Source organism: Canis aureus, chromosome 16 (genome assembly GCF_053574225.1).
Source record: "Canis aureus isolate CA01 chromosome 16, VMU_Caureus_v.1.0, whole genome shotgun sequence".
Classification (NCBI taxonomy): Eukaryota; Metazoa; Chordata; class Mammalia; order Carnivora; family Canidae; genus Canis; species Canis aureus.
This window is the reverse complement of record NC_135626.1, coordinates 4,402,919-4,430,892: the sequence shown is the minus strand read 5'-3', so window position 1 is coordinate 4,430,892 and position 27,974 is coordinate 4,402,919. Positions and strand designations below refer to the sequence as shown.

Below are 27,974 nucleotides of genomic sequence, written 5' to 3'. Positions count from 1 at the left end.
AGGAGGAAGTCCCCGGTGGGACTCTCCCTGGCTTTGTGATACCGGGCAAGTGACTCACTCTTCCATCAAGAAATAGAGTCGGCCTCCTGAGGTTGGGTGAGGCCCAAATGAGCACACAGTGGACACTCGGAAAGTGTGAGTTCTTAGTATTGTTGGTATCATGACCACTGGTGGAAAGAGCTTCTGGAAGGAGACCAGGAGGCCTTGGCAAGAGGGAGGCTGGGATAGTCGAGGAGGCCCAGGTTGGGCACTCAAAGTTGTAGATGTAGCCAATGAGTGGAGCCTTTTGCGTCTGAAGGATCCAGGTTTGAATCCTGGTTCTGCCACTTTCTAGCTGTGTGGACCTGGGTGAGTGACTTCCCCTTCTGGGGCTCCATTTTCTCTTCTGTAAAATGGAAATGATAACAGAATCTTCCTTTTGGGTTGTAGCCTGAGGAATCCACAAACTGGGTACCATACCTAGCACTGAGTAAAAGCTCAAGAGATGTGAGCTTGAGCACTGTGTCCCAGGGAGGTGACTTTGAAGGCCGAGAGGAGGGGTCAGAGATGCCTGGTTTCTTGCCTGGCTCAGAACAGTTTCTCTGGAGTCCAAGTAGCTCATAGGCAGAGAGGGCCCTTCCACGCATTTACTCGCCAGGTGCCCGCCACTGTCAGGCTGGGGATGGAGGGGGGTGCCTGCCTTGCGACCAGATAGGTGGCCTGATAGCGGAGTCTGTGAGACAAAGCTATCGGAGACGTCAACAGGATACTGAATGGGCTTCTCTGAGCGGCGGGTACAGGATTGCATTTGGCTCAGATTTAATTAAAAAGACTCAAATCTTTCTGATAATCCTCCCAGCAACGGCTGGAGCAGGGTCTGAGGCAGGCTCCCTGGCAACGGCGCATCCTGCTGATAAAGAACTTTGTGGGGAGGCCACAGTGAGCCCCCTCAGCTGGCCCAGTGTTGTTGCTATCAGCCCTGCCCATCGCCCAGCCAGAGAGGGACAGCAGCTGCCGCCCCCTCCACCCCCACCCACCCCTCACCCCTGCAGTGCACATTGCTGGGCTGCTCCGTTTGTGGGTCTGAGCCCTCTGCCTTCACACCTACTCCCCCAGTCCAGCTGCCGAGGTCTTGTTTTTCTCCTGCTCCTCCCCTCGTGCTCCAACATTGAGCCTGGGGTGTCCAGTTTTGGGTGTTAATGGAATGGGCAGGTGTCCAGCTCTACTTGGAGGCTGGGCCAACAGTGGAAGGGTGAGGCTGGGCACCCACGTCTGCATCCTAGTGGTACTGTTCCCCTCTCACCTACCAGGCTTTGCTTGTACTCTGCCCTCTGCCTGGTTTCCCATTCACGGATCCTGACTAGTCCTTCGAATCCCAGCCCTCGGTGTCTTCCTAGCCCTCCTCTGATTTACATGCAAGCCCCCAGAATCCAATGCAGAGCCTGGCAGAGAGCAGGAGCTCAAGAGTTGTCTGATAAGTGAATGAATGAATGAATGAATGGAGTGAAGCATGTGAGCAAGTCTGAGCTTGGTACAGGAGTTCTTATACCAACGTCTCCTCATTACCAGGCCAGCGACCTGGCAGGCAAATGACTTGCCTCCCTTGCACATCAGGGGCACCCATCGGAAAGGCAGGCTGCTCTGTGGGAGGAAGATGTGTGATCCCTGCCAGTTCACTACCTCCTGCTGCTGCCCCAGTCACCCCTCAGTGGGGGCCTGAGGGGTGTTCTTGTGACACATCCAGCACCACATAGTCCCAGCCTTGCTTCCCCTAGGCCAGATAGCAGGGCTGAGCCAAATCTTTCTCTTCACCATCTCCTGCCTGGACCCTGCCTCACCCTGGAATCCATTACAAAGTATTTTAAATTTAATTATTTTGATATGCAACAATCCACGCAGCTCAAAGTTATTTGTAGACAGCAGGGTGAAGCTCCTACTTCCTGCCTCCACCTGCCACAGAGAGCTACTGCTGTCAGCTTCTTGGGTGCCCTTCTCAGGCTTCTTCAGGCACACAGACAGTTGATGGGATCATAAGAAGCGAACAGAACAAAGCTCTGTGCTGTGGTCTCTGCCTTACTCTTTTCACTTTTTGGGTCCTAGAGATCTTTCCATGTCGCTGTGGCAGGGTGGTCATCTTTTTGCAGCTGCATAGCATTCTGCTGAGCAGATGGCCTTGATGTATTTAACCAGCCTGCTGTGACAGACATTTTGATTGTGGTCTATCTTTTGTTATTATTAACAAAATAATAACTGTTGTGTGGGAGAACCTTGTACACTCATCATTGGGTTGTCTGTAGAGCAAGTCTCAGAATGGAACCTGTTGGGTTGAAGGTGTAATCCATTTCAATGCGGCAACTCAGGCAGTCTGTCATTCATTTATCCATCAGTAGTGTGCCCTATGTGCCAGGCACTGAGCCAGGTGCAGAGGGCTGAATGGTTGAATGAGCCAGGTCTGATCTTTGTCCTCTTAGAGGACATAGGACTTCTGCTCTATGGACATGGTGCCCTCCACCCACCCTGCCCACTGATGCTGGAGGGCTCCTCTCACTCAAGAACCTGCTTTGGCTCCCTATGGCTATTGGCTCACGTTCAGATTCCCATACCAAAGGGCGAGGTTCTCTGTCCTTTCTCATCTGGCCTGTTGTGTCCTTATTTTTCCAGCCAAAGCCTTCACCAAAGCTTCCTTACTGACTTCACCTCTAGGCAACCCCAGAGAATAAGCCCCAAGCTGGGTGGGTACCTTTACTACTGGAACACCTGTGGTGTGCTGGGGTGCTGGGCTGTGTTTGGGAGCCCTGGCTCTGGGGTCAGACCATTTGGGTTCAAAGCCCATCCCATCACCTTTGAACCCTGTGGCCCTGGGCAAACCACCTAAGCTTTCTGGCCTTGGCTTCGTCATCTGAAAAATGGGGACAGTAATCTGACCTGCTTCCAGGCTCGTGGTGAGAAGGAGGTGATCTTAGGCCACTATAGCAAGCACGAAACAGGAGCAGGCTGGCATCATATGCTGCTTAATCCCCCCAAATACCTTCTGGGGTGGGCTATTGGCCCCACTCACTTTGCACATGAGCAAGTGGAGGCAGGGTCTGGTTTGGAGTCCAGAGTGTTGGGATCTATGATCCTTACCCTCCATCCGTCATCAGCCTCTTCAGCCACCTGCAGGTCCCTATCTGCATAGGGATGCGCCCCCTCTGCCCGCCACAATGGCCTTTCCTTTCCTATACCACAATGGCCTTTGCGGCCCTCTCAATCCCTTTCCCTTCTGCTGGGCTCTGGCTTCTCTCTGTTTATTCATTCAGTTGTGCCAGGCACACTCTACAAGGACCAACATGGCTGTTGCGCCCGATGACCTGAGAGTGGTAGGGGTGCAGGGTGTGGAGGGAGAGATTGGCTAAGAGAGAAGGAAGAGTCTCAAAGGAAGGCTGGGTCAAGAAGCTGGGGCAGGACAGAGACACACCTGGAAATGGGGGGTGGCTTTGGTGAGTAAGGGGAGCTGGGTGGATGTGAGGAGCAGGGGTGCTAAGGAGTTTGCCTGCACAGGGGTGAGTAATGAGAGGGCCCAGATGCTGGTAGGGGGAGTCCAAGGATTTTTCCTTTAAGCATGGAGACCAGGGCAGTGTTAGGGCCACAGGAATAGGAAAGATAAGGGGCTTCCGATAAAGAGGCTGGAGGCAGAGCCCAGCAGGAGAGGTTGGCCCCAGGCTAAGTGGGCCCTGTGGTGGGGGATCTTCTGTTTGAAGCCCTAAGAAGTCAAGAGTACATCCCACCTGGATCCCCAACTGCCTTAGGAAGAGGAGCTTTTTGGGGGCTGGCTGGCAGGTCAGGGCCTGGTGGGGGGGCCCAAGGAGAGGACCAGATGGCCCCTGCGATATCCCCCTGTCACCAGGTGAGTGCTCACTCGGAGCCTGTGCTGAGCTGAGGGCATTTACATGGACATTCTCGTTTCATCCATGCGGCAACCCAGTGATGAGGCATGACCATGATGCCCATTTACCAGAGGAGGAATCTGAGGTTAGAGAGGATGAGAGTTTGCCCGAAGCCACACAGCTGAGGAGCCAGCCACAGGTAGTGGTGGGATTTGATGTCCAGAGGCCAGGTTGTGGACAGGGTCCCTTTCACCCACGACAGAGTCCTGGAGGACCCTACTGCTCTGCATGGGCCTTGGCACCTGCTTTCTCAGCCTTCTGCTCTCTCTTAGCCTGTGTTCAGTGGGGGCGGGCACTGGAGGTGCAGAGGTGATCAGACCCAGGCTCACCCAGGGGCTCACTGTGCTCCTCTGATGTGGAGTGCATCATAGAGGATGCCAGCCGGGCTTCCCTGCCCACTCTGGCCCTGCCCGATGCTGAGGTCTGGTTTCTAGCATGCCAAGTGCTCTGGGATGCTCTTCCACTCCTCACCTGGGGCCACGGACTCACTGATATCCAAACCAGAGGGACGGTGAGCAGAACTGGAGCTCCAGGAACAGAACCTGTGTCATCTGGTTTACCTCACCCCATCCTCAGCATCCAGAGGCCCGTCGTAATGGGGGAGTGGGGAGTTTGATAAAGACAGGGAATGAAGGGCGCTATGAGAAATGGGGTGTGCAAATGTGTGTGCCTGGGATGAGCCCACGCAGACTCCAGGGGCCTTCAGTCTCCTCTCCCAACAAATGTCACACTTTACTCCAGTCCTCCTGCACCAGGACATCCAGGGCTCGGCCCCCACCTGCTGGGAGTGAGGTGTGGGGAAGAGGACACAAGGAATCTTGCGGGGTTATGAGGCCTGGCAGAGGTGCCAGGTACTGAGCCCAGCTGGAGAAGCTTGGGTTGGTGTTGGGTTGGGTGAGGGGCCAGGGAGGAGAGCCAGAAGCTCCCCCTCTCAGTTCCAGGATGAGATTCCTGAGCCATTGGTGATTCTGTGCCAATAGGGAAGCCCTTACTCTATGCGCTGATTGGAAGATTAGCATTTTCTAATGGGGTGTTGGACTGTTTATTGATGTTTAAGAATTGTTTATGAGCCAGCAGATGAGGGGATGGTCAGGATACTACCAGCCTCCCTGGGCATCTGTAAGAGAGGAAGGTTCTAGAGCATTCTGCTTGAGCATCCTGTCTTCAGGGTGGACATGGCATGCCAGCCAGTTTCAGGGCTGCAGGCCATCTGCCCAGAATGGGGTTGGGAGGGATGATCAGAGTCCAGGGAAGGTGAGTTGTTCTGAAGACCCTGGGACTCCGGGTACAGGGTGGCGGCTGGCTGTTTCCAGACCCTATTTGTTGGTGGGGGTGACTCTGAATATGCATTCAGGATTGGCTCCCATGGGAAACAGTGTGCCAAGAGGCAAAGTGGGTGCCACATCCCAGATTGGGGAGTTGCACAGGTGAAGGTGTGAGGGGCAAGGTGTATTTCAGGAAGAGTGACAAGTTTAATGGCGGTGAAGGAGAATGTGTGGTTCAAGAGAAATGGGGAGTATGACTTTGGAGTGGTAAACAGGCCTTGAATGTTTTGGGATGTCAAAGAAGCAGTAGCAGCCAGCCCTGGTCTGCGGGCTACCCTGGTACTATACCAGGCTCTGGAGGCTCCAGACCACAGTGTCCTCAGCCACCTCTGGGCTGGGGCTTGGCAATGTGGCTGATTTTATAACCTTCCAGGTGAGTGCGATGCTTGTTTGGGATGGACATCAGGACGGTGGGGAAAGGATCTTTACTGGGAGTGTGCCCTGGACAGATTATGCCAGCACGTCTGGCCTCTCCACCGCCCTCTTCCACCATGTCCCCAGACCTCAACCACTTGGCCCATTGACCAGCCTGTTAGTCACCAATTTTCTAGAGAAATGATTAAGTTCGTTTATTTTATTTTTTTAAAATATTTTATTTATTTATTCATGAGAGAGACAGAGAGAGGCAGAGACACAGGCAGAGGGAGAAGCAGGCTCCGTGCAGGGAGCCGGACACGGGACTTGATCCCAGGGCTACAGGATCAGGCCCTGGGCCAGAGGCGGCGCTAAACCACTGAGCCACCCGGGCTGTCCTAAATTCTGTTTTTTAATCAAAGTTTTGAAAGTAATGCACATAATACCTGTTAAAGTTCAGGGGAAAAAGACAAATAGAAGAAAATAAAAACTATTTGTAGTCCTATCACCTAGAAACCAGCACCATTTAAGATATTAACATATATCTTCCAGGAAATATACATCTTAATTTATTCAGCAAATGTTTATGTCTCATTTTGTTGTTTTTTGAGAGAGAGTGAGGGAGAGGGCACATGAGGGGGGTGAGGGACAGGGACAGAGGGGGAGAGAGAACCTTAAGCAGGTTCCATGCTGTGTGTGGAGCCCAACTGAGGGCTCAATCTCCCGACCCTGCGATCATGACCTGAGCTGAAATCAAGAAACAGTTTATTAACCAACTGAGCCACCCAGGTGCCCCTCAGCAAATGTTTATTAAGCTCCAAATTTGTGTCCAACAAGTGAGATGAAGTAATGAATAAGCAAGATAATACAACACACACATTCCTTTTTTTTTTTTTTTAAGATGGGATCATGCTATTTGTGCTATTCAGTAAACTGACAGCTTTCCATGTGGAAATATACACACGTATTTGGCATAACTTTCTTGTTTTATTTTATATTAAAACATCACAAAATAAAAAATTTGGAAGTCTAAATGGCTTATATTCCATCCCCCATCACCATCCACTGTTAACAATTTAGGGGGAAGCATCTTTTTAGAATTTTTGTGCCTATGCATGTAAATATACATATTTTTCCACAACTACAAATATCCTATACATACTGTTTGGCATTTGCCTTTCATATTTAACCATAGTCTTGCAGGTGGTTCCACATTAGCACACAGAGGTCTCCCTCATTCTTTTTTTTTTTTTCCTCTCATTTTTGCTGCTTAGGATGGGGGTGTAAAAATTTAACCTTTAAACGTTTAGTTTGTATCCAATTTTATACATATTTATAAACAGTGCTTCACTGAATACTCTTGTGCATGGAACTTGTTTAGTACTGTATCCTTTTTCTTTAAAAAAAAAAAAGATTTTTATGGGACACCTGGGTGGCTCAGGGCGAGATCCTGGAGTCCCAGGATCGAGTCCTGCATTGGGCTCCCTGCATGGAGCCTGCTTTTTCCTCTGCCTGTGTCTCTGCCTCTCTCTCTTTGTGTCTCTCATGAATAAATAAATAAAATCTTAAAAGAAAAAGATTTTATTTGAGAGAGAGGAGAGAAAAAGAGAGAGAGAGAGCAAAAGCGAGGGGAGAGGGAGAAGCAGACTCCCTGCTGAGCAGGGAACCTGATGCAGGACTCAATCCCAGGACCCTGGGATCATCACGACCTGAGCTGAAAGCAAATTTTTTTTTTTTTAAGATTTTATTCATTTATTCATGAGAGACACAGACAGAGCTCTGGAGAAGCAGGCTCCATGCAGGGAGCCCGAGGTGGGACTCGATCCCAGGTCCCCAGGTTCACACCCTGGGCTGAAGGCGGTGCTAAACCGCTGAGCCACCCAGGCTGCCCCCACCCTCACCCCAAGGCAGATTTTTTTTTTTATGATAGTCACACAGAGAGAGAGAGAGAGACAGAGACAGAGACACAGGCAGAGGGAGAAGCAGGCTCCATGCATCGGGAGCCCGACGTGGGATTCGATCCCGGGTCTCCAGGATCGCGCCCTGGGCCAAAGGCAGGCGCCCAACCGCTGCGCCACCAAGGGATCCCCCTAAGGCAGATTCTTAACTGGCCAATGGGATACGCAGAAAGTTGTACAGTCATGCTGGTCCGCTGAGCCGGATGTCCGGTTAGGGTGTGTCCTGGTCTTTGATTAGGGCGGGGCAGTGCCCTAAGTAATAAGCAGGTCAGCGCAAGGCAGGTGCAGCCCAAAATAGAGTCAGTCCTGCTCTGCTTGTCCAGGGGTAGGGGATTTTGTTCAATTTCCTGGGTCCCACATTCCCCTCTTTTTCAGAGGATCCTATGCAGGACCCAATCATGGGTCCAGGTTGCTCTCAGAGTGAGCCAGGGGGATGATTAAACCAGGATTCTCACCAACCTTGTTGCTGTTCTCTTATTTACATTAAAGGCAGCACATAACCCCCCCCAACCCTTTGTTGTAAGAAGACTAATTCTAATCTCCTATTTTGAAGGACAACCTTGGACTAGGGAGTCTTGGAGGTGGGAAATAAGTGAGAACGGCACAGTCTTAGCTTTAGGGGATTGTCCTTGTCCGGTTGGCTTTTCCATTCTGGAACAAAGTCCTTGAGAACGGCGTGTGGGTCAGCTGGCCGGACGTGGGTGTAGTGGACCCAGGGAGTAATCCCGTCGACCTTGAGAGCGGTGGGAGTGGTCAGGATCACGATGTAAGGTCCCTTCAATCCGCGAGGTTGAAGTGTCTGGTGTTGGTATCTCCGCACGTACACCCAGTCACCTGGCCGATATCGATGGGGGTCCGGGGGTGGCCCAGTCTCATAGAGGGCCCTCAGCTTAGGCCACACCTGCTCATGGGTTCATTGTAACATTTGGAGGGAGAAAAGAAGTTGGTGATCATCAAATTCAGCAAGCACCTCAGGTTTTAAATTGGGGATAACAGGTGGAGGAAGACCGAACATGATCTCGTAGGGAGTCAGTCCCATATAGGGTGAAGGGGAGGAGAGTCACCCAGTCCCCGCCAGTCTCCAGGGCTAATTTAGTTAAGGTCTCCTTTAATGTTCTGTTCATCCTCTCTACCTGTCCTGAGCTCTGGGGCCTATATGCACAATGTAATTTCCAATCTGCCCCAAGTACTAGTGCCACTCCCTGTGTTACCTTAGAGACGAATCCTGGGCCGTTGTCTGACCCAATTTTAATGGGAAAACCATACCTTGGCACGAGGTCTTCCAGCAGTTTCTTGGTCACGGTCTGTGCCGTTTCATGTTTGGTGGGAAATGCCTCTGTCCATCCTGAAAAAGTATCTACAAACACTAGTAAATACCTATACCCGTATTTTCCAGGTTTTACCTCAGTGAAGTCCACTTCCCAGTAGGCTCCTGGGCGGTTCCCTCGGAGCCGGGTGCCTGGGTTAGATCCATGGGCGGTGGCATTAGTTAACTGGCATGTGTGGCAGCTCGCCACGATCTGCTCGATCTTTGCTCGAGAGTCTTTAATAGTGATCTTTGCATGTCGTATGAGGTCTTCCGTCTTCCTTGTCCCCATGTGAGTACTCCGATGTATTTTGGGTAGGACTCGCTGTCCCAGTTCCTCTGGCAAGATGATGCTGGAGTCTGCAGCTCTCTACCAGCCATGCAAGCACTGGGTCATAGGCAAGCGTTTGATCCAGTGTAAATCAGCATCAGTATAGTTGGGGGTGTCAGGCAGGGTCGGTGCCCCCGGATCAGGTCGTCTGGTTGCTAAGACCTGGGTCACCACAAGGGCTGCCTCCTTTGCTTTTAAATCGGCTCGCCGGTTTCCCCTGGCTACTGGTGTGTCTGCCTTTTGGTGCCCCGGACAGTGGATGATGGCTAGGGCCTTGGGCAGCCAGAGGGCCCTCAGGAGTTCAAGAATCTCCGTTTTGTTTTAAACAGTCTTTCCCTCTGCTGTCAGGAGCCCTCTCTCCCTGTAAAGGGCTCCGTGGATGTGAGTGGTGGCGAAGGCGTGGACCCGCTGTCGGTGTAGATGTTTATTCGTTTACCTTCCCCCATGGTCAGCGCCTTGGCCAGTGGGATCAGCTCTGCCCGTTGGGCCAACGGTCAAGCTGTCAGTGGCTCCGCCCAGACGGTCTCTGTCTCCGTGGTTACGGCTGCTCCCGCATATCTGACTCCTTCGCGGACAAAACTGCTGCCGTCGGTGTACCAGGTGGCATCCGCATTCGGCAGTGGCTGGTCCTGGAGATCAGCTCTGATTCCGTGCACCTGTGCCAAAATTTCTTGACAGTCATGCAGAGGGGGGTCCCAGTCTGGGTTAGGGAGTAGCGTTGCCGGATTCAGGGTTGTCGGTGGCTTAAATAAAACTCTGGTGGGGTTTAGCAGCAGGCTCTGATAATGGGTCAGACGGGCATTGCTGATCCAGCGGTCTGGGGGCTGTTTGAGTACCCCTTCAATAGCATGGGGGGTGGTAACATGCAGTTCTTGCCCCATGGCCAGTTTGTCTGCGTCCTTGACCATAGTGGCCACCGCAGCAATAATTTTTAAGCATGGGAGCCATCCAGCGGCCGTGTCCAGCTTTTTGGAGAGATAGGCAATGGGTCTCTTCCAGGGACCTAAGTACTGGACAAGGACCCCTTTTGCCACCCCGTCTTTCTTGTCCACATATAGGTAGAAGGGCTTGGCTAGATCGGGCAACCCAAGAGCCGGGGCAGACAGTAAGGCCTGTTTAAGGTCATTAAAGGCTCTGTTCATGGCCTCTGTCCATTCGAAATTTTGCTGGTGCCTGGTGGCCTCGTAGAGTCCAGTAGTCGCCATATGTGGGGTGTGATCCCCTCTCGTGCTACTAGAGGCATGGGGTATTGGCGGACCCTGACAGGGTCTGCCCCCGGCTTTAGTTCTATGTATATGGCTGGTCGATACTGGGCCAGCCCGACTCCCCCAGTTTCTGCCCACGCTTGGGGAAATTCCCGCAGCCAATGGTCAATGTCAGTCATTGGGGCTGAGGGCATTTGGTGGAGACGATATTCATCTTCTAAACTCAGGACAAGCACCTGAATCGGGTGCCCCTTCTTGTTTAGGACTTTTGCCCCTTCGGGGTGGAAGCAAATTTGTGCCCCCATCTTAGTGAGCAAATCCTGACCTAACAACGGGTAGGAACACTCAGGGATGACCATGAAGGAGTGGGATACCCGGCCCTTGCCGAGACCCACAGTTCTTCGGGTAGTTCATGAGTATTGTTTGGTGCCCGTGGCCCCTTGCACCCATGAAGTTTTGTTTGCCAATTTCCCTTGGGGTTGTAATAAAACCGAATGTTGTGCCCCAGTGTCCACTAGGAATTCAACAGGTTGCCCCTCCACTTTAAGAGTTACCCTGGGCTCGGGGAGGGGTGCCGAACCCTGACTCCCCTAATTGTCCAGGTCCTCCATTTCCAAGATCTTGGCAGGGGCCTTAGATCTTTTGTTAGGGCAGCTTTTTACCCAATGGCCCTCCTCTTTGCAATAGGCGCATTGGTTTTTGTTCATCTTAGGGCACTCCCAAGGGGGACCAGGGCCATCCTCCTTACCGGTCCCTGAAGCCAGCTTCTTGAGGTGCCTCCGTCTTTCCTGTGGGTCGTCCATGGTTGTGGCCAGCAGGATCTTGGCCAGGTTTCGGGTCTGCCGGTCACTTAGTTTGGTTTGTTGTTCTTCCGGACTTTCTCTATTATTATAGACTCGTTCTGCTACTATCACTAAGTCCTGCAAGCTCTTCTCTCCCAGTCTTTCTACTCTTTGCAATTTCTTTTTAATGTCCGGAGCGGCCTGGTTAACAAAAGCCATGATAATTGTGGCCTTTGTTTCTGGGGCTTCTGGGTTCATAGGGGTGCACTGCCTAAAAGCCTCTATGACTCTCTCTAAGAAGGCTGCTGGACTCTCACCCTTACCCGGCCTCACATCATAGACCTTGGCCAGATTGGTGGGCTTGCGCGCGGCAGCCTGGAGCCCTGCCATTAGAGTCTGGCGGTGGACCCGGGGTCTCTCCTTACCTTCAGGCGAGTTGTAGTCCCAGGTGGGGCGGGATAAAGGGAAGGCGGCATTTATGAGGTCTGGGTTTTGAGTCGGCTGTCTGTCCTCTCCCAGGACAGACTTCCGGGCTTCCACCTGAATTCGTTCTCTCTCCTCGGTGGTGAGGAGAACCTGCAAGAGCTGTCGGCATCATCCCAAGTAGGCTGCTGGGTAAGGAGAACAGTATCTAAAAGCCCGATTAGATCTCTCGGATTATGAGAGAACTTTGCATTTTGGGTTTTCCAATTATATAAATCACTGGTGGAGAATGGCCAATATAACATTAGCTGTTCGCCAGTCTCATCGGGGGCCCCATGGCACGGAGGGGAAGGGCGGTGGAGTCGGCTGGCCCCGCATTCAGAGGTGGGGCCGTCCGCGGGGTCCGACCGCGTGTCCCCGCTGCCGGCCCGCGACAGGGCCTCCCTCGTCAGGGAGGGGTGGCGCCCCTTCTGCAGCCCCCGGTGTCTCCGATGGAGGGGTGGAAGGGGGAGGGGGTGCCTGGTAGGGCGGCGGGAGAATCAGGTCCTCCGGGGAGGAATCCTGGAAGACCGGATAAAGAGGTGCTTGGGGCGTAGAGTCGGTCTCCTTCTCGGCTTTCCGCAGGGCTAGAATCTCGGTGGGTCCTGCTTTGGGGGGTAAAAATGGTTTTAGCCAAAGAGGGGGATTCTCGATCATGTCCTGCCAGATCAGGATGTAGGGCACCTGGTCAGAGTGGCCGTCCGGTTTGTCCCTGAAGATCACGGCCTTAACCTGTAAGATAATAGGTAGGTGAAAAGTTCCTTCTCGGGGCCATCACACGTCAAAGGTTGGCCATTCTGACATGCAATAAATTCGGAATCTCTCTCTCCGTATGTCTATGCTCAGAATACGAGCTCTTTCCCTAGCATCCGAGAAGTGGGAGAGCATAAGAGACAGGGGAGTGGTTTCTGTCTCCCCCGTTATGTCCCCAATCCACACCAAGACACACAGTAAAGACAATTAACAAGGACACAACAACCCAGACAAATGCAAAAAAAGTTAACAAGGACATAGTAACACAGACCAACGTTCCAGTGTGGCCGCAGAGACAAAACAGAAAGCAACCCGAAGGGCTGGCAGCCCGTCCTCCTTACAGGTGAGGGCCCCGTCCTCCCGGTGGGGGCAAGGGACGTCTCCTCAAGACCCTCGGTCCACGGCCCGCCAGCGCGTCCGCTTAAGCCAATGCCGACCTAACACAGATCGGAATTCCTTCAGGTTAGAGCTCTCAGAAACATGCGCGCAAAAGGTGGAAAAAGTGGAGTGCACTCACCACGCATGAAACCCGCCGGATAGGGTCCTGGGGGTCTCTCGGATCCCGGACGAGCCCCCAGATGTTGTGCCCAAGATTGCGAATCCGAGAAACCACCACGGAGCCGACACCGATGCAATCACACGAGGGTTTATTACAAGCTCGAGCTTGGGTCCAAGTGTACCCGACGCAGCGGAGCAGGGACTTGGACCCCGAGACTAAGAGGCGTAGCAGCTTTATAGGGGCCAGTGGCCCATGGGATACGCAGAAAGTTGCACAGTCATGTCGGTCCACACGCAGGTGGCCGATTGAATTACACCTTACCCTATAGTATCCACTTGAGCTGCCCTATTACTTTGGTCAGAATTGGCGCACAGTTTTGGCGGGCACAAAGCAGGGTCACATTGTCATGAGCCGGATTTCCTTAGGGTGTGCCCTGGTCTTTGATTAGGGCGGGGCAGTGCCCTAAGTAATAAGCAGGTCAGCACATGGCGGGTGCAGCCCAAAATAGAGTCAGTCCTGCTCTGCTTGTCCAGGGGTAGGGGATTTTGTTCAATTTCCTGGGTCCCACAGGCGGCGCTAAACCGCTGAGCCCCCCGGGCTGCCCCCACCCTCACCCCAAGGCAGATTCTTAACTGAAGCACCCAGGTGCCCCAGTACTTTATCTTTCATGATAAAGTACTGGAAGGCTGTTAGTGTGTGCTGCCTCCTCCTGAAGGCTGCGCCGCCGGCTCCCCCGCCAGCTGTGCAGGGCGCCTCTTTCCCTGCATTGTCATCAGCACTGGGTATTACCACTCTTTTGAATCTTGACTGAGCTGATAAACAAAATGTGCTATCTTCATGTGATAGTGATTTGCCTTTTTTTTTTTTTTTTTTTTTGATTTGCCTTTTTTGACCATGGCTGAGGTTGGCACTTTTTCTTACATATACAGACCATTTTAATTTCTTTCTTTGTGAATTGTTTCTGTTGTATTTCTAGATTTGTAAGAGATTCTTATATGTAAGTATATTCACTTCTTTCTGTCATCTACCTAGCAAATATCCCTCTTCCCTCCAATATGAGTGTATCTTTTATATTTTGCTCATTTGGAATACGTTTATGTAGTTAAATATAGCAATTAAAAAATCTTTTTGGTCTTTGGAGTCATATTAGAAAGATCTATACACTCAAGATTATAAAAATGCTGATATTTTCTTCTGGTAATTAAGTAAATTCCCTTCTAAAGTCTTAAATCCTTAATAAATCTGGAATTTATTTTCGTGTAAGGTATGAATTGAACTTAATTTTTCCCCAGTGGTTCTCTTAATGTTTTCACTTATTTATTAAAAATTCCGCTATTTCCTGATAGATTTGAATCCTATATTTTGCTGTATTTAATTCTTACTGTCTTTGGATCTGTCTCGTTGACATGGTTTTCTCTTCCTCTGCCAGTGTCTCCTTGATTTATTGACTGTAGTTTTACAATATGTTTTGTTATCTTATAAGCAAACTCTCATTAATTTTTTTCAAAAAATTTTGGTAATTCTCAAACATCTGTATTTCCAGATGAACTTTAGAATTATTTAACTAAAAAAATAAAAATTCCACTGCTTTTCATTTGTATTTGGGTTAAATTTGTAGATTACTTTAGAGAAAATAAGCATTTTATAGATTTTTATAGTAATTGATCTTCCCATCAAGGATTATTCAAGAGTGCGATATCCCTCAATAAAGTTTTTTAGTTTTATGTGTAGAGGTCCTATACATTTCTGGTTGTTTATTTGTAGGTATTTGGTACTTTTTATGGCTTATATAAATGGGATTTTTTTCCATTACATCTTCTAACTGCTTGTCACTGAAATATAGAAAGCTATTTCTATTTATCTAACCACTGGCTATTTTACCAAACTCTCTTTTTAGTTCTAATCATTTTTCATTTAAGTGTCGATTTTTATTTAAATTCAATTTACTTCAATTTAATCAATGAATTAAATTTTATTTAATTTTTTATTTGAGTGTTGAGCATTTGTAGGCAAACATCTTCATTTGAAAGTGGTGATACGTTCTTTCCCAGTGTTTTTCTACTTCCCATCAGCTCCCTGATATGTCGTGTTTATTTGAAGGGGGTGGTTTACATCTGTGGACTGAAAATCATGAATAACCTCAGGTGTGGCTTCGTAAGCTGAGCACCACTTTTAACACCTGCGGGTGGCCAAGAAGAGAAGGGTATGTGAGAGTATGTCTGTGTAGTGAAGACAAAAGGAGGACACCTGAGCCAGGAGAGCCGGGATGATGTGGCAGCATGTTGCCATCACAGCTGTCCTTGTCAGCAACCTGTGCTGCTTGCATTGTGTGCTGCTGGCATTTCATTTTTAGGTATGTAGTGTGCACAATATTTAAATTGAGAATGGGCATTGAATGCAATGGACAATATAAGTAGCTTTTCCTCATGTTGACCATGCATTCTTGGACCTGCATTCCTAGAATGAGTGCCCTTTTTAAAAAAGATTTTAGGGATCCCTGGGTGGCGCAGTGGTTTGGCGCCTGCCTTTGGCCCAGGGCGCAATCCTGGAGACCCGGGATCGAATCCCATGTCAGGCTCCCGGTGCATGGAGCCTGCTTCTCCCTCTGCCTGTGTCTCTGCCTCTCTCTCTCTCTGTGTGATCATAAATAAATAAAGAAAAAAAATAAATAAAAAAATAAAAAAAGATTTTATTTATCTATTCATGAGAGACACAGAGAGAGAGAGAGAGAAGCAGAGACACAGGCAGAGGGAGAAGCAGGCTCCATGCAGGGAGCCCGACAAGGGACTCGACCCCGGGTCTCCAGGATCACGCCCTGGGCCGAAGGCAGCGCCAAACCACTGAGCCACCCGGGCTGCCCTAATGAGTGCCATTTAATCATGGTGTATTATACTCTTAATGTTCTACTAGATTCTCTTTGATAGTGTTTGATTTCATATTTTCCCATCAATATTTCAGAAGAGACTGATCTACAGAGCTTAGGGCACTGTCTTTGTTGGATTGCGGCATGAGATTTATACTAGCTTCACAGGATTATAAGTGAAACTTTCCATCCTTTCTTATTCTCTGGAAAATATTAATTGCATGTGAATAATCTATTCTTTGTGAGAGCTCGTAAAGCCATGTGGGACTGATGCCATTTTAGGGTCATCTTTCCAAAACTGAAATTTGGCTAGGGCACATGTTTTCAACAGCTTCTCATTGATCACAGGATAAAGTGCAAATTCTTCAGCCTGACATTCAAGATGCAGTATGATTCAACTCTGCATTGGCTCTTATCATTTCTCCTCCCTCTCTTATACTCCGGTACAACTAACTTCTGGAAATTCCCCAGACCCTACAGTGGGAGATTCAAGAGGGTAGGAACATGTTTGTTTTGTTCAATGCAAGATCTCTGACACCCTGTAGAAGCTTCCATTTAAAATATATTCTTTGAGGTCTTACTGAGTGGCATTCACTCTCTTAATACTGCTGTATCTTTTAGTTTATGTCAATACGTGTCTACTAAGCATCAACCTTGTGCCGGGTTTATATGTTGGCCCTGAGAAGAAAGAATCCCAGTCACTGTACTCAAGTTCCCATTTGGCTGTTGGGGAAACAGGTGAGTAGAAAGACCTTACACACAGTGAGGTAACTGCAATGAGGGGGACGTGAATGGGCATCCAGGGAGAATTGGGAAGGGCTACCTGACCCAGCCTGGGGAGAGAAATCAAAGAGGCTTTCTGGAGGAGGTAGCTTTGGATTTAGACTTACCTGATAAGGAGAAGCAGAGACAGGCTGTTACAGGTCAATAGGATACCATGAGCCAAGGAAGAGAAGGAAGAGCCAGCACAGCCCACATCATCTCCTTGTGACAATAGCACTTGTCTGCTAGGATATCCTATCCTTCCCGCTGCTGAAAATCTGCTAATGCCTTCTTAGCTTACTCCAGATGAATTCTAAGTCCTTGGCACAAACAAGGCCCCCATGCTTCTCCGAATTTACCAGATCATTCTGTTCTAACCACTCCTGTTCCTTGCATAGCCCCAACAGTCCTAGCCCTTTGTGTGTTTGTGCCATCTGCCTAATGACTCACACCTTCACTTTGTCCAGGTCTCTGCCCAAATGTCACCAACTGGTGAGGCTGTCCTCTAACCCTATGGAAAACAACCCCTCAATTACTCTCTGTCCTTATCCTGCTTTAACTCCATACTAGCAGAGCCACCTGATATTACACATACACATACATGTTTACATATGCACACATGTATACACACACCTATATGTATGTATATATCATAGCCTGTGATATGTATATAATTTTTTAAAAAAGATTTTATTCATGAGAGACACATGGAGAGAGGCAGAGACACAGGCAGAGGGAGAATCAGGCTCCCCATGGGGAACCCACTGTGGGACTCGATCCCAGGACCCCAGGATCACGACCTGAGCCAAAGGCAGACTCTCAACCACTGAGCCACCCATGTGTCCCTGATATGTATATAGTTTTTAACTTTTTTTTTGCCTGCTAGAATGAGAGTTTCAGTAGAACAGGGATTTTCTTTGCTCAGTCTTCTAGCCCCAGTTACCCAGTACACCATCTAGAAGAATGTTCTCAGTAAACATAAGCAGTTTGGCATTGCTGGGAGCAATGAGGGAGGAGGTGGGAGGTGAGGACCAGTAGCTAGCAGCAGGAGGCTGAGGCAAGCCTCAAATGATAGTGAGGAGCTTTGACCTTCTCCTGGAGGTAGCTGGGGACTAGGAAAGGGTAACAGGGTGAGGCATATGCCCATTGGAAGGGAGGGACTGGAGGGAGTGAATTGGCAGACACCGAGGGCTGGTTATCTCAGTGTAGGCAAGAGGTAGTGCTAAAGGGCTGGCGGTGAGGATGGCAGACAGGGAGGGGGCAGGAGAAATGGATGGCCTGGCTGCTGGGGGGTGGAGATGCCACTTGCTGAGCTGGGGAGTCCCAGTAGTGGGGCAGAGATTCCATTCTTGGTGTGTCACATCCAAGGGGTTCCTGGGCATGCTAGTGGGGGTATTCAGGAAACTGAGGTCAGGTGGGTCTAGAGCTCAGAGAGTAGCCTGGACTGAGAGAGGTTTGGGGATTGGAGCATGGGGAGCATGATGTCACTGGCCTGGCTGCCATCACCACCACTTACACTCTTCAAAGCAACTTTTAATTGGGTCACCTAGTATGTACCAGACCCTGTGCTCAGGGCTCTAGGTAGATTCTTTGTTGATTTTCCCCTAGAATCTGGTGGTATGCTGGCACAGGTCTTTCCACCAGCTCTCTGGAGAACAAACCAACCAACCCTGATTTGTAGGGTCCACCAGTTTTCGTGGTATAAACACTCCCGCCATGGCTGATTTCAAGCTACCAACATGATGTCACCAGACATGGAGTTGGGAAGGGATGTGCAGTGGCTCAGCATCATACAGTATTTTTACAACACAGAGACAACCTCAAGAGCATTGGTGAGAGTAAAATGAAATAAATTTATAGAAATCGATGACTTTGGAGTATTTATTACCTTTGATTTTAATATCACTTATTGAATTGTAAGTTTATATAATTTAATTTCTAATAGTGGCTGTTTTTAACAACCGGCTCACAAAATGGACTCCTGAAAATTAACAAGCAGTGCTTTCAGGCAAGTATCAATCAATGCCAGCACATTGCTGCTACAGTCTCATGACGGATCAGGGAGACGAAGTGAGGTCTGGTAAAGGAGAGAGCTGAGTATCCGTGGGCAAGTAACTTCTTGTCCTAGAGCTTCTTTGGTTTCTTAACCTGTAAAATGGGGACAAGTAATGTGTCTCCTAAGAAACTACGGAGTCTCAATGTAACTAATAATGCTTGTAAAGCACCTGGCACTTGGTAAACAGCGGACAAGTAGAAATCACCAGGCGTTATAGTTATTTTGATAATAATCAACATGGATCCTACCCTTAAGATATTTATGGTTTAGTGGAAGGAGGGGGCCAATGATAAGACCTACACATGTTCATAGGATTCTGATTCAGGCAGAAAAGGAAGCCTTCCTGGAGGAGGCTGCATTTGAATGGAGTCTGGCAGATTGGGTTCAGAAGGGGAGGCATTCCTGATTGATGGTTCACCACAAGCAGAGGATGGACCCAGGATGCAGGGACAGTGCTAGATGAGGCTGGGGGTGACAAAAGGAACATATATGCCAAGACAAAGTCTGAAGTTTCCCCTGAGGGCAGTGGGGAGTCCCAGTGGCTCTTCAGCAGGGCCTGAGGGAATCTGATTGGCCTCTTGGAATATCAGTGTGACTGCAGTGGGGAGGAGGGCCGGGAGGGGGCAGGAAGGAAGGTGGCATTGACCATGGGTGGGATAGGGTGGTGGGAATGGAAGCTCACCCATCTGGGCTCCTTCTCTGTGCCTGGGTGGGGCTTGGGAGGGGGTGTCCAAAGACACAGGCTCCCTTGACCCCTCCTCTCCCATAGCTCCTGGAGGTGAGCAGCAGGGTTCCCTCCCTCAACCACTATCATCCCCAGCCCTGCCCAGGCCCAGGTCCAGCTCCAGCAGCTAATCCTGGTCACACTGGGTCCCAAGGCCGGGGCGGGGCAGCCGGGCAGCTGGCCTCAATTAGCTGGGGAGCTGGGTCTGGACAGTGTCATTAGGAGAAAACCAGAGCCCGGCCATAAACTCTAATGAATGCATTAATGGAAGACTTGTGCGCCTCAAAGGGAAAAAAAAAAGCGGGTCTAAATAAAGTTATTAACACAGCCCACCTGTGTTCGGCTCTTGGCCTATATTGTTCAAATAGCCCATTAACTCCTGAAGCATCCAGTCTTGAAAGCAAGCCCTGCCTCTCTGAAGCAGACGTTTAACTGCGTTCATATAATTCAATTAGATTCCACAGTCATGGTCCAAAGGCATTCTCTGGGCTTTCATCTCGGTAATGGCCTGCAGGCCGGAGTGGGAAACAGGGGGTTAAAAAGAGGGGCTTGGAACCTGCCTTTTGGCCTGACTCACCCCATCACCTGGAGGGGCCTCTCAAATGAGTTTCCTGGGGTAGAATTCATTCCTCATGCACCCGCCTCTCAGATGGTCTTTGGTGCCTGGAATTTGAACCCAGACCCTTCTCGCGAGTTCTGTCCAGCATCCAGGCGTGCCCCCCCATTCGGCTCCATCCCCCTTGTCCAGTGGTCCAGCAGTCCAAGGACTCTGACTCCACTCAGCTGACCCTATTAATAAAGAGTTAAGAAAATTCATTAGGAAGTGGGCCTTTTATAGATTCCGTTAAAGCCTTCTTCCTACTTCTGTCACCGAGAAAGGATAAAAATCCTTTTATCACTGTACAACTTGTTAATGTTCCACCCCGGGAGCACTTCATCTGTAATAAACATCTTCACAAAATATGCATCCCCAGGGAGGAGCCGTTAATTTCCTCAAGGCCTCACACATGTAAGGGGTTTTACTGCCTGCAGGTGCTTCATGATATTGCGTGGGCTTCTAATAAACGTCCAGTAAACCGCAGGTAGCGCCTCGGAGAGGGATGGGCCCGTGCACCTGTCCGCGAAGGGCCTCCGCACGCCGCACCTCCACCTTCGGTCGCCCAGCCCTGGCACGGCCAGCTTCGGAGACAGCCTGCCCCTCGGGACGCCTGCAGGTAGGTTCCTAGGGCTCTAAACTCCATCCAACCCCACCAGCTTGCAGAGTCTGGGGGTGGGTAGGACCGGGGAGGGGGAGCCGGGGACTCGCTGCCATGTGGCACCAGGAGAGTTCTGCCCTGGAACTGACACACCTTGGCGGGAGTGGCAAACACCCAGAGACAGCGAAGGCATGTTCCTTGGTTTCCTTTTCTTGGTGGCTGTGGGGGCGTCACCCGCAACAGGATCTGTTGCGGGTAATGTGATGATCGACAAATTTGACTTCCCATTTTCTTAATAACGGAGCTGGAGGGAAAAGAGAACTTGTCTCTCTTAAGTGCGATTCATACGAAATGTGTTTTGCATATCTTCAGGGCAATTTGGGGGGGGTGTTAAAAATAATTGCTAGAAAAATACGTTGCAGCTCAGTTGCTAGAAAAAAAGATTACTTAAGGAGCATTCCGCGAAGTAATTAGAAGTTTGCATTTAATAAATATCACTCTAGTCTCTGGGATTCTTTCCAAGTTGTGATCACCAAATTAATCGTGAGGTATGTGCTAGGTACAGATCTGTGCCTGTAGATATGATGACATGTGGCAGGGTAGCTGGGGACGCTGCCAGTGGCTCTTTCCCAACCTCGGTGTGAGCTGGAGAGCAAGCCCCAGGCTCCCGGGGGTCCACAGAGGCCCACGGGGTGTAGGGGGAGACGGAGGGGTAGGGCATGGCTCTGCAGTCCTGTCCAGGACGAACCACCTCTGAGGACCAGAGGGCTTGTCTCTAAATCTGACAGTTTATGCTGCTTCTGGACACTGAATAACTGGCATTTGTGGGACACGTGGTGGGTCTCTGAGGTATATGACCCAACATCTGTATGGTGGCCCGAAACTTTTGTGAGCTTGTATTTTGTTCAAGTTTGTAAATGCTGAGCGTTGGTGTTCAGCTGCACTGGACTTGCTGGCTTGGGGCACACACTTCGCCCCAGGGAAGCTGCCCAAGCGAGGGAGGGCAGGAAGAGGACCACCAGATTCAACCCTCCTGTGACCCCCACGCCTGTAGAAGCACCTCACTGGGGCCATAGAGGCTTTAGGAAAGGGGAGATTCCTCGAATCTTTCTGGAAGCGCTGAGGTGGAAAGCCTAACTCCACTGTGTGTAGACCCCCTCCTCCCCAGCCAGGGATGACAGCAGAATCCCTCAGGCCCGGGACCCAGGACTCGGAGGTGAGGCAGAGCCAGGCCTTTGGGATGTGCACGTTCCTGGTCTGGGATGACAAATAATAACGATGCTGTCGTTGCCCACAGTGCCCACCGACGATACCCGTCCTAACACTCCTGAGCTCTGGAGGTGGGCCAGGACCAGGCACGTTAGGGGCATCTTCCTAACTGCTCCTTTATGGGTGAGGAAGCTCAGGTGTAAGAGGTGAGGTTAGTGGCTCAAAGTCCCCCAACAGAGGAAGAGGAGGAGTTCAGGAAGGCCTGGAACAGAAGTGGAGGGCTCTACCCATGTCCCCTCCTGAAGTCCTCCCACCAAACCTTCAGGGGAGGTCCTAGAGTCCCCAATTTCTAGATGAAAAAATGTGGCTCACCTGGTGGTGGGGAAACCTGGCATAGCCCTGACATCTGCCTCCTTCCCCTGGATATGGCTGCCCCTACCCCCCACTCCTCTGGGCTGGGAAGAGAGTGGGGTCATTCACCCCCTGACCCTCCCCTTGCCGGTCAGCCTGGCCTGGCCCAGCAGAAGCCATAGGAGGGCTAAGGAACCTGGAGGGGCATCAGAGGCCACACTGGACATGATGAAAGCCCTGGAGCGCGGGACCCAGCCGAAAGGTTAGAGGAAGCAGGATTATTCTGCCTGGGGAGCGGAAGGCCCAGGGGGCAGGGGCCCTGGCTAATGGAGAGCACCAGATGCTGACCAGCTGTGCTCTGTCTCCTTGGAGGCCCAGCAGGACCAGAAGGGCTTCTACAGCAGGAGGGAATTAGGGGGGATAGGAGAAAGAACTGGCCAGGGGATGGTTGGGCTGAAGGCGGCAGGCGGTCCTCTGAGGAGCTCTAAGAAGAAACTGGATGGCCAGAGAACAAGTGGAGAGAACGTGGAAATTTAGCCTTGAGGAGCTGCACCCCCTTCCTCTACGGACAGGATTTGAGTTAATCCCCCAGCAGTGTTGGCATTCTGAGCTCTCAGGCCTCCGGAGCCTCTGAGGCCATTTCCCGAAGCTCAGTGAGCAGTCAGGGGTTCTGGGGAACCCTGTGTTGGGGGCCTGGACCCACACAGGTCAGAGACAGCCAGACCCAGAAGTCAAGATCTTCAGCTGTCAAAGCCCCTGAACTGTCATGATGCCCCCACCCCCACGTTGTTTACAGTTTTGTGCCATTTATTTTAATAAAGTGTTAGGAAGATCCACAGTGTCTCAGTTCTTCCCGCAGTGAATACATTGGTGCTTTAAAACAATTTGGCTAAAATTTCCAAGTGTCTGCATTTAGCTGGTGCCCTAAGCAAAGGCTCCAACTGCTTACTGGTGATCCAGCCTGGCGCTTCCTCCATCTGATCAGGAACAGGGTCACTGGCCTGGGGGTGCTGGTGTAGGGAGGATTGGGTGAGACCCTAGAAGTCCTGCCGAAGGCTGCTGGAGAGATGATCGCTTCCCTCCTGCAGACCTCAGACCTCACCCCAACTCCCAACTCCTGGATGGGAAAGGCAGGGTACTGAGAGAGGGTAGGAGAGGCCCCTGGGGGTCACCCAGCGGGATGATGGCAGCCAGGCATCGTTCCCGGTGCAACCTGAGGCAGTGTTTTCTTGATGGACTTGATGCTGTTTCTGGATGGGAAAACTCGGATGTCCCTGCTCAGCTTCCTCTACCCTGATTTGGAACTCGGGGCTGGCTAGGGCTATCACATAAGATACAGGGCGCTCCTTTCAAATGGAATTTCAAATAACAAGGAATAATTTTTCAGTATAATACATCCAATGCAATATTTGGGACACCTACTAAAACAATTATTCCTTATTTGAAATTTCAACTGGATGATGCATTTTGTGTGTGTGTGTGTGTATATATACATATACATATATATATAATTTTTTTTTTGTATTGTACTTGCATTTTTCTAAATCTGAAAATTCTACCCAGGACTCCCCCTCCATTTGGGTGCCTGTTTCCTCCTACGTGAGAACCTTCCAGGGCCTTTTCTGGCAACAGGAACCCGGGTTGAAAGCAGTTGCTCTTAACATTTAGAAACGCCAGAGACCGTAGTCACCCCTTTACTGTTGCAAAGAGTAGAAAATGCATTTCCTTGTGTTCCTTTTCTTGCAATGTATATTTTTGCAAAGGAGGTTTTGGGGAGCTCCCTCACAACGAGAATGATTTGTCCCTGAAATGAAGCATTTTTGAGTTCGTTGTTTGCAGAGAATACAGCAGTGCCGGCGGCGGGCTGCCTCTGTGCTTTCTGGTTTCTCTGCGAGAATATGGAAAACAGCCGCTGTACGGGATACTTTTCCCTCTGATGCTCTGGGAGCTTATCTCCTTGATTTTAAAACTTGCTAGGACACAGGTGGATTTTTTAAGAGGTAAAATGGAAGGAAAGAAAAAGGCAAAGTACCGGCACAAGTTCTCGGGGGCAGCTCTTGGAATGCAATTCCTTGGATCAGTGGTATTTCATTTTTCAAATTATTGAGGGCTTTTTTTTAAAAAAAATTATTTACAAAAGGGCCATTGTATTTGCCAACGAATAGATTTAAGTCTCGTTCTTTTCCCCTTAAGCTAAGACAAAATGTTAAAGACAAATTGTTTGGACTTAGCAATCAGGGAAAAAATTTTGCAGAGTCAAGACTGACAGATGTGGAAAGAAGAAATAGATAAAAAGGAAATAAGACCTGCTAAAGGTTTTCTTTAAAAATTTTTAATATTTGACTTTATATCTTTGCATAGTACCCTAATCATATTATTTGGAGCGCCAAAACTAAAATTTCAAGTCTTGATGAGTTTTGCTCACTTTTTCTAAATATTTGGCTTTCTTTCTTTTTTTTCTTTCTTTCTTTCTTTCTTTCTTTCTTTCTTTCTTTCTTTCTTTCTTTCTTTCTTTCTTTCTTTCTTTCTTTTCTTTCTATTTTTTTTAATCTTCTTCCTGGACCAGAAGAAATACCCCATGCGGGAAAATAATGTATTTGGTGTATTTCCTTTCTAGAATGGTATTTAAAGGCAGGCAGTCGGGCCCTGGTCTTAGATGGCAGAATTGTGCAAAGACAAAAATCCTAGCTCCAGTTCACACCAGAATGGGAGCAGGGGAGTGTTTACCAACGTTCAGCCAAACCTGAATAATGGGGAGAGTCCTTCATCATGGAGTGAAGGTTGCAGGAGGGCTCTAAGGGACCCAAACCTCAGCCTTTATCCCCTTTCTATCTCCCATCCACCCTCTTCCCTCTGGGAGCATAGATTCCAAATCAGAACCGTGGCCCCCAGTCTGGAGCCTGGAGGTGCAGCTTGATGTCAATTATGGGCCAATTCCAGAGGTGCCATCAAAGAGTTAACTAGGATGTCCCAGTGCGCAAATGTGGGATAATTGGGAAACAAATTCTACAAACATCCTGAAAGGGGCAAAAGACCTTTGATCTTTCTATAGAAAGGCAGACCTTACAGACGTTACTGCCTTTTGGGGCCTGCACACATCTCATACCAGTTTAGAGGATGGCATCTTTCTGAGAAATCAGCCGACACCTAATTCCATCGTACCTTAATTATCCTAACTGGTTTCGTATGTCTCCGGGCATTTTCCCCAAAGATTAGAGGAGAAAGAGGGACTGACAAAATAATTAAATATGCAATTTGCCAAGCGTGGGCAATATGGCTTTGAAATCACCTTTTCAGGAAGTTTTACCGCTTGTTCATGGACATGTATATTGCAGGCTTCAGACTTTTATTTAAGCTCTTTTGATTGCCTTAATGGATTAATACCCGAGTGCCATCAGCGAGGGGCTGAGACCCAAGGCTGTTTCTAATTTTGCAAATATTGTGCCTGCTTCCTCTGGTGTTATGACAAAAACAAGTATCTAGAATTTGCCTTCTCACTTAAAGCAACATGCCGGTCCCCTCAAATAATTGCCTGATGTCAGAACCTGCATCTCACAAGCGGTGTCGTCGGTTACAGGAAACTTCCATGGTGCCAGGGGCCTGGGCTGTGGGCGGCAGCGTTGGCAGGACTGGGCAGGCCCGTGTCGCGCATGGGGCCTGGATCCATTTTTGGGGGGCATTCCTGAAACGAGCCCGTGTCTCCGGCCTGCGCGACGCCTCTCAAACTAAGGCCCCGGCAGCATCCAGGGGTGCGGAGGAATGTGTTACAGTCCCTGCTTATGACTCCTGACGTGGGTAAGAAACATTCCACAGGGAAGGGGCGGGGGAGGTGCTCCTCGGGATTTGGAGAAGAATCTCGGCTAAGACTGCTGCATCGGAGGGAGGCATCCGGAAACCAGAGCCGGGAGTTTGCTCTGGGGGAATAGTTTGCATTCTGTACTCATGATGGGGGAGCTGGAGTTCAGAAGGAACTGGCTGGAGTGATGGCACCATTCCCATCTTTTGGCCGAGCTGGGTGTTCTCAGGGTGGTGTCCTGGGGCCCGTTCCAAGGGCAGGCAGGCAGGCACACCCTCCCCGACGAGTTTGGTCTGGTCTGGGACATCTGGGGGTGCCCCGGGGGCCAAAGATGGAGCTTTAGGGACACACACGGTAGCTGTTGCCCAGAGGGGTGAAAACAGGAGGAAAAACAGCCCCACAAGACAAAAGGATAGAAGGGAGATGACCCCTGTATCCAGGCTTGCTCGTGCACACGCGCTCACGCGCATGGAGATTGCCTTTGGAGGCCGAGGGCCCCGCCTGATTGTCCAGGGGCCGCGTGGCGGGCCGGGCCGTTTCATGGTTCCCAGAACTCTCTAATAAGGCCACTGTCTGTGGCCTTTCTCAGTGGGGACACTGATCCTTGGAATCAGCTTTGATAAAGCAGATGGACCCGTCTGGGATGAGTTACCAGGTTTCCCCCTCTTCCTTTTGAACCCTGCTGCGGTTTCGCCCTTTCATGGCAATAGAGCAGGGCCAAAGTCCCTGGCCTCTGTGCTCGGGGGACGTAGGCCATCCCACGTCCTGGCTCGGGGCGCAGGGAGATGGCAGTCCCTGGATGGGGGACGCTGGCCCAGGCCGCAGGCAGTGGGCGGGGAAGGGGCTCTAGACTTGCTGTTCAGACCCACTGGCCATGGCGCTGGCCCTTGGGGTGAGCATTGCCCTCGACGCGTCTCCGCAAGGCCTGGCAGCCACGGGCTCGCAGGCGTGGGGAGCGCGCACAGGCCAACAGGAACAGCCACGGCCGCGCTCATGACACTCGCCGCCCCCTGAGCGCTCAGTCTGTGCCAGGCACGGTGCCAAGGGCTTGACGAGGATCATTTATTGCAGTAGCACTGCTGTGCCCCTTTCCCGGAAGAGCAAAGGGAGGCTCCAGGAGTTAGGTGGCTTGCGGGTCAGAGGCAGCATGGGACCGAATCTGTCATCCCACAGTCTGGCTTTGAAGCACTAGCCTTGCCCAAGGGGCGGGAGCCTCAGCTGGCCCTCGGGCGGCATAGTTCCTCCTCCGGTGATGGGTTTCTGAGGCCACAGCCATAGAGTCTGCAAGACCTCAGTTCTGAGGTCCCTGACTCCTCCAGGGGTCCAGAGGAGCCTGAATGCCCTGGCAGGAAGGGGGCATTGAACCAGGCACACTGGGTGGGAGGAGAAGAAAAGGCTGCTTAGGCCCTTCTTGGCTGCCTGCTGGCCACCCAGGACCCCAGGAGAACCCCCTCCCCCAGCCCAGTGGGACTTGTCTGTGATCTCTAGCGGTTATAACCGTATACCCTCTCAAGAGGTTCCTCCTCATCAGAGAGGGACGCCAGACGTTGAGCAGCCAGAGAAAGGCTGTCCCCTCCCAGAGCCTTCACGTGGGAGAGGGCCTGGTTTCTAAAGCAGCTCTGGGGAGGCTCACCTGGATACCTGGTTCTGGCCAGGTCAGATTTGTCTCCAGTCTAGCAGCCTCTCTGCCACCACCCCATGTTCTGGCCCCAGCTGCCCGCTCTTCTGGCTTTCCCATCCGGACCTCCAGACTCCTCAGGCCTGCCGCCTGCTTACCCTCCACTGCAGCTGCCCAGAAAGGCAGGCAGCAGGTGTGTGCAGTTCCCACACACCGCCAGCCGTTCACCCTGACCTCTGGTCAGCTGGGTTGGGAGGAAGGACCTTAACTTAGTCTAAGTTGTGAAAAGAGAACCTCGATCGTTCACTTAGTTCATTCCATCAAGCACCTACTCGGTGGCTTGGCTCTGGGCTGGCGCCAGGAGCCAGCAGAGAGTGAGGTGCATGTGGTTTCCTGCGCCCATGGAGGGGTTTCTGATTCTGATGAGCTGTGGATTCTGTGCTATGCACTTCATGGATGATTGGGACCCCCAGAGTAGGCTGCGCCACGAGGAGAGAAAACTATGGACACTACTGCATA

General features: G+C 50.6%; 2 long non-coding RNA genes across 2 annotated transcripts; both read left to right on the top strand.

The window, feature by feature from the left end:
* LOC144285533 (uncharacterized) lies at positions 1–22,873 on the top strand. Its single transcript, XR_013353815.1, has 2 exons — positions 1–135; positions 20,318–22,873. It is a non-coding gene; the product is annotated as an uncharacterized LOC144285533 (long non-coding RNA).
* LOC144285531 (uncharacterized) lies at positions 12,329–18,372 on the top strand. Its single transcript, XR_013353812.1, has 3 exons — positions 12,329–12,724; positions 16,365–16,481; positions 18,114–18,372. It is a non-coding gene; the product is annotated as an uncharacterized LOC144285531 (long non-coding RNA).
* Positions 22,874–27,974: the final 5,101 nt, after the last annotated feature.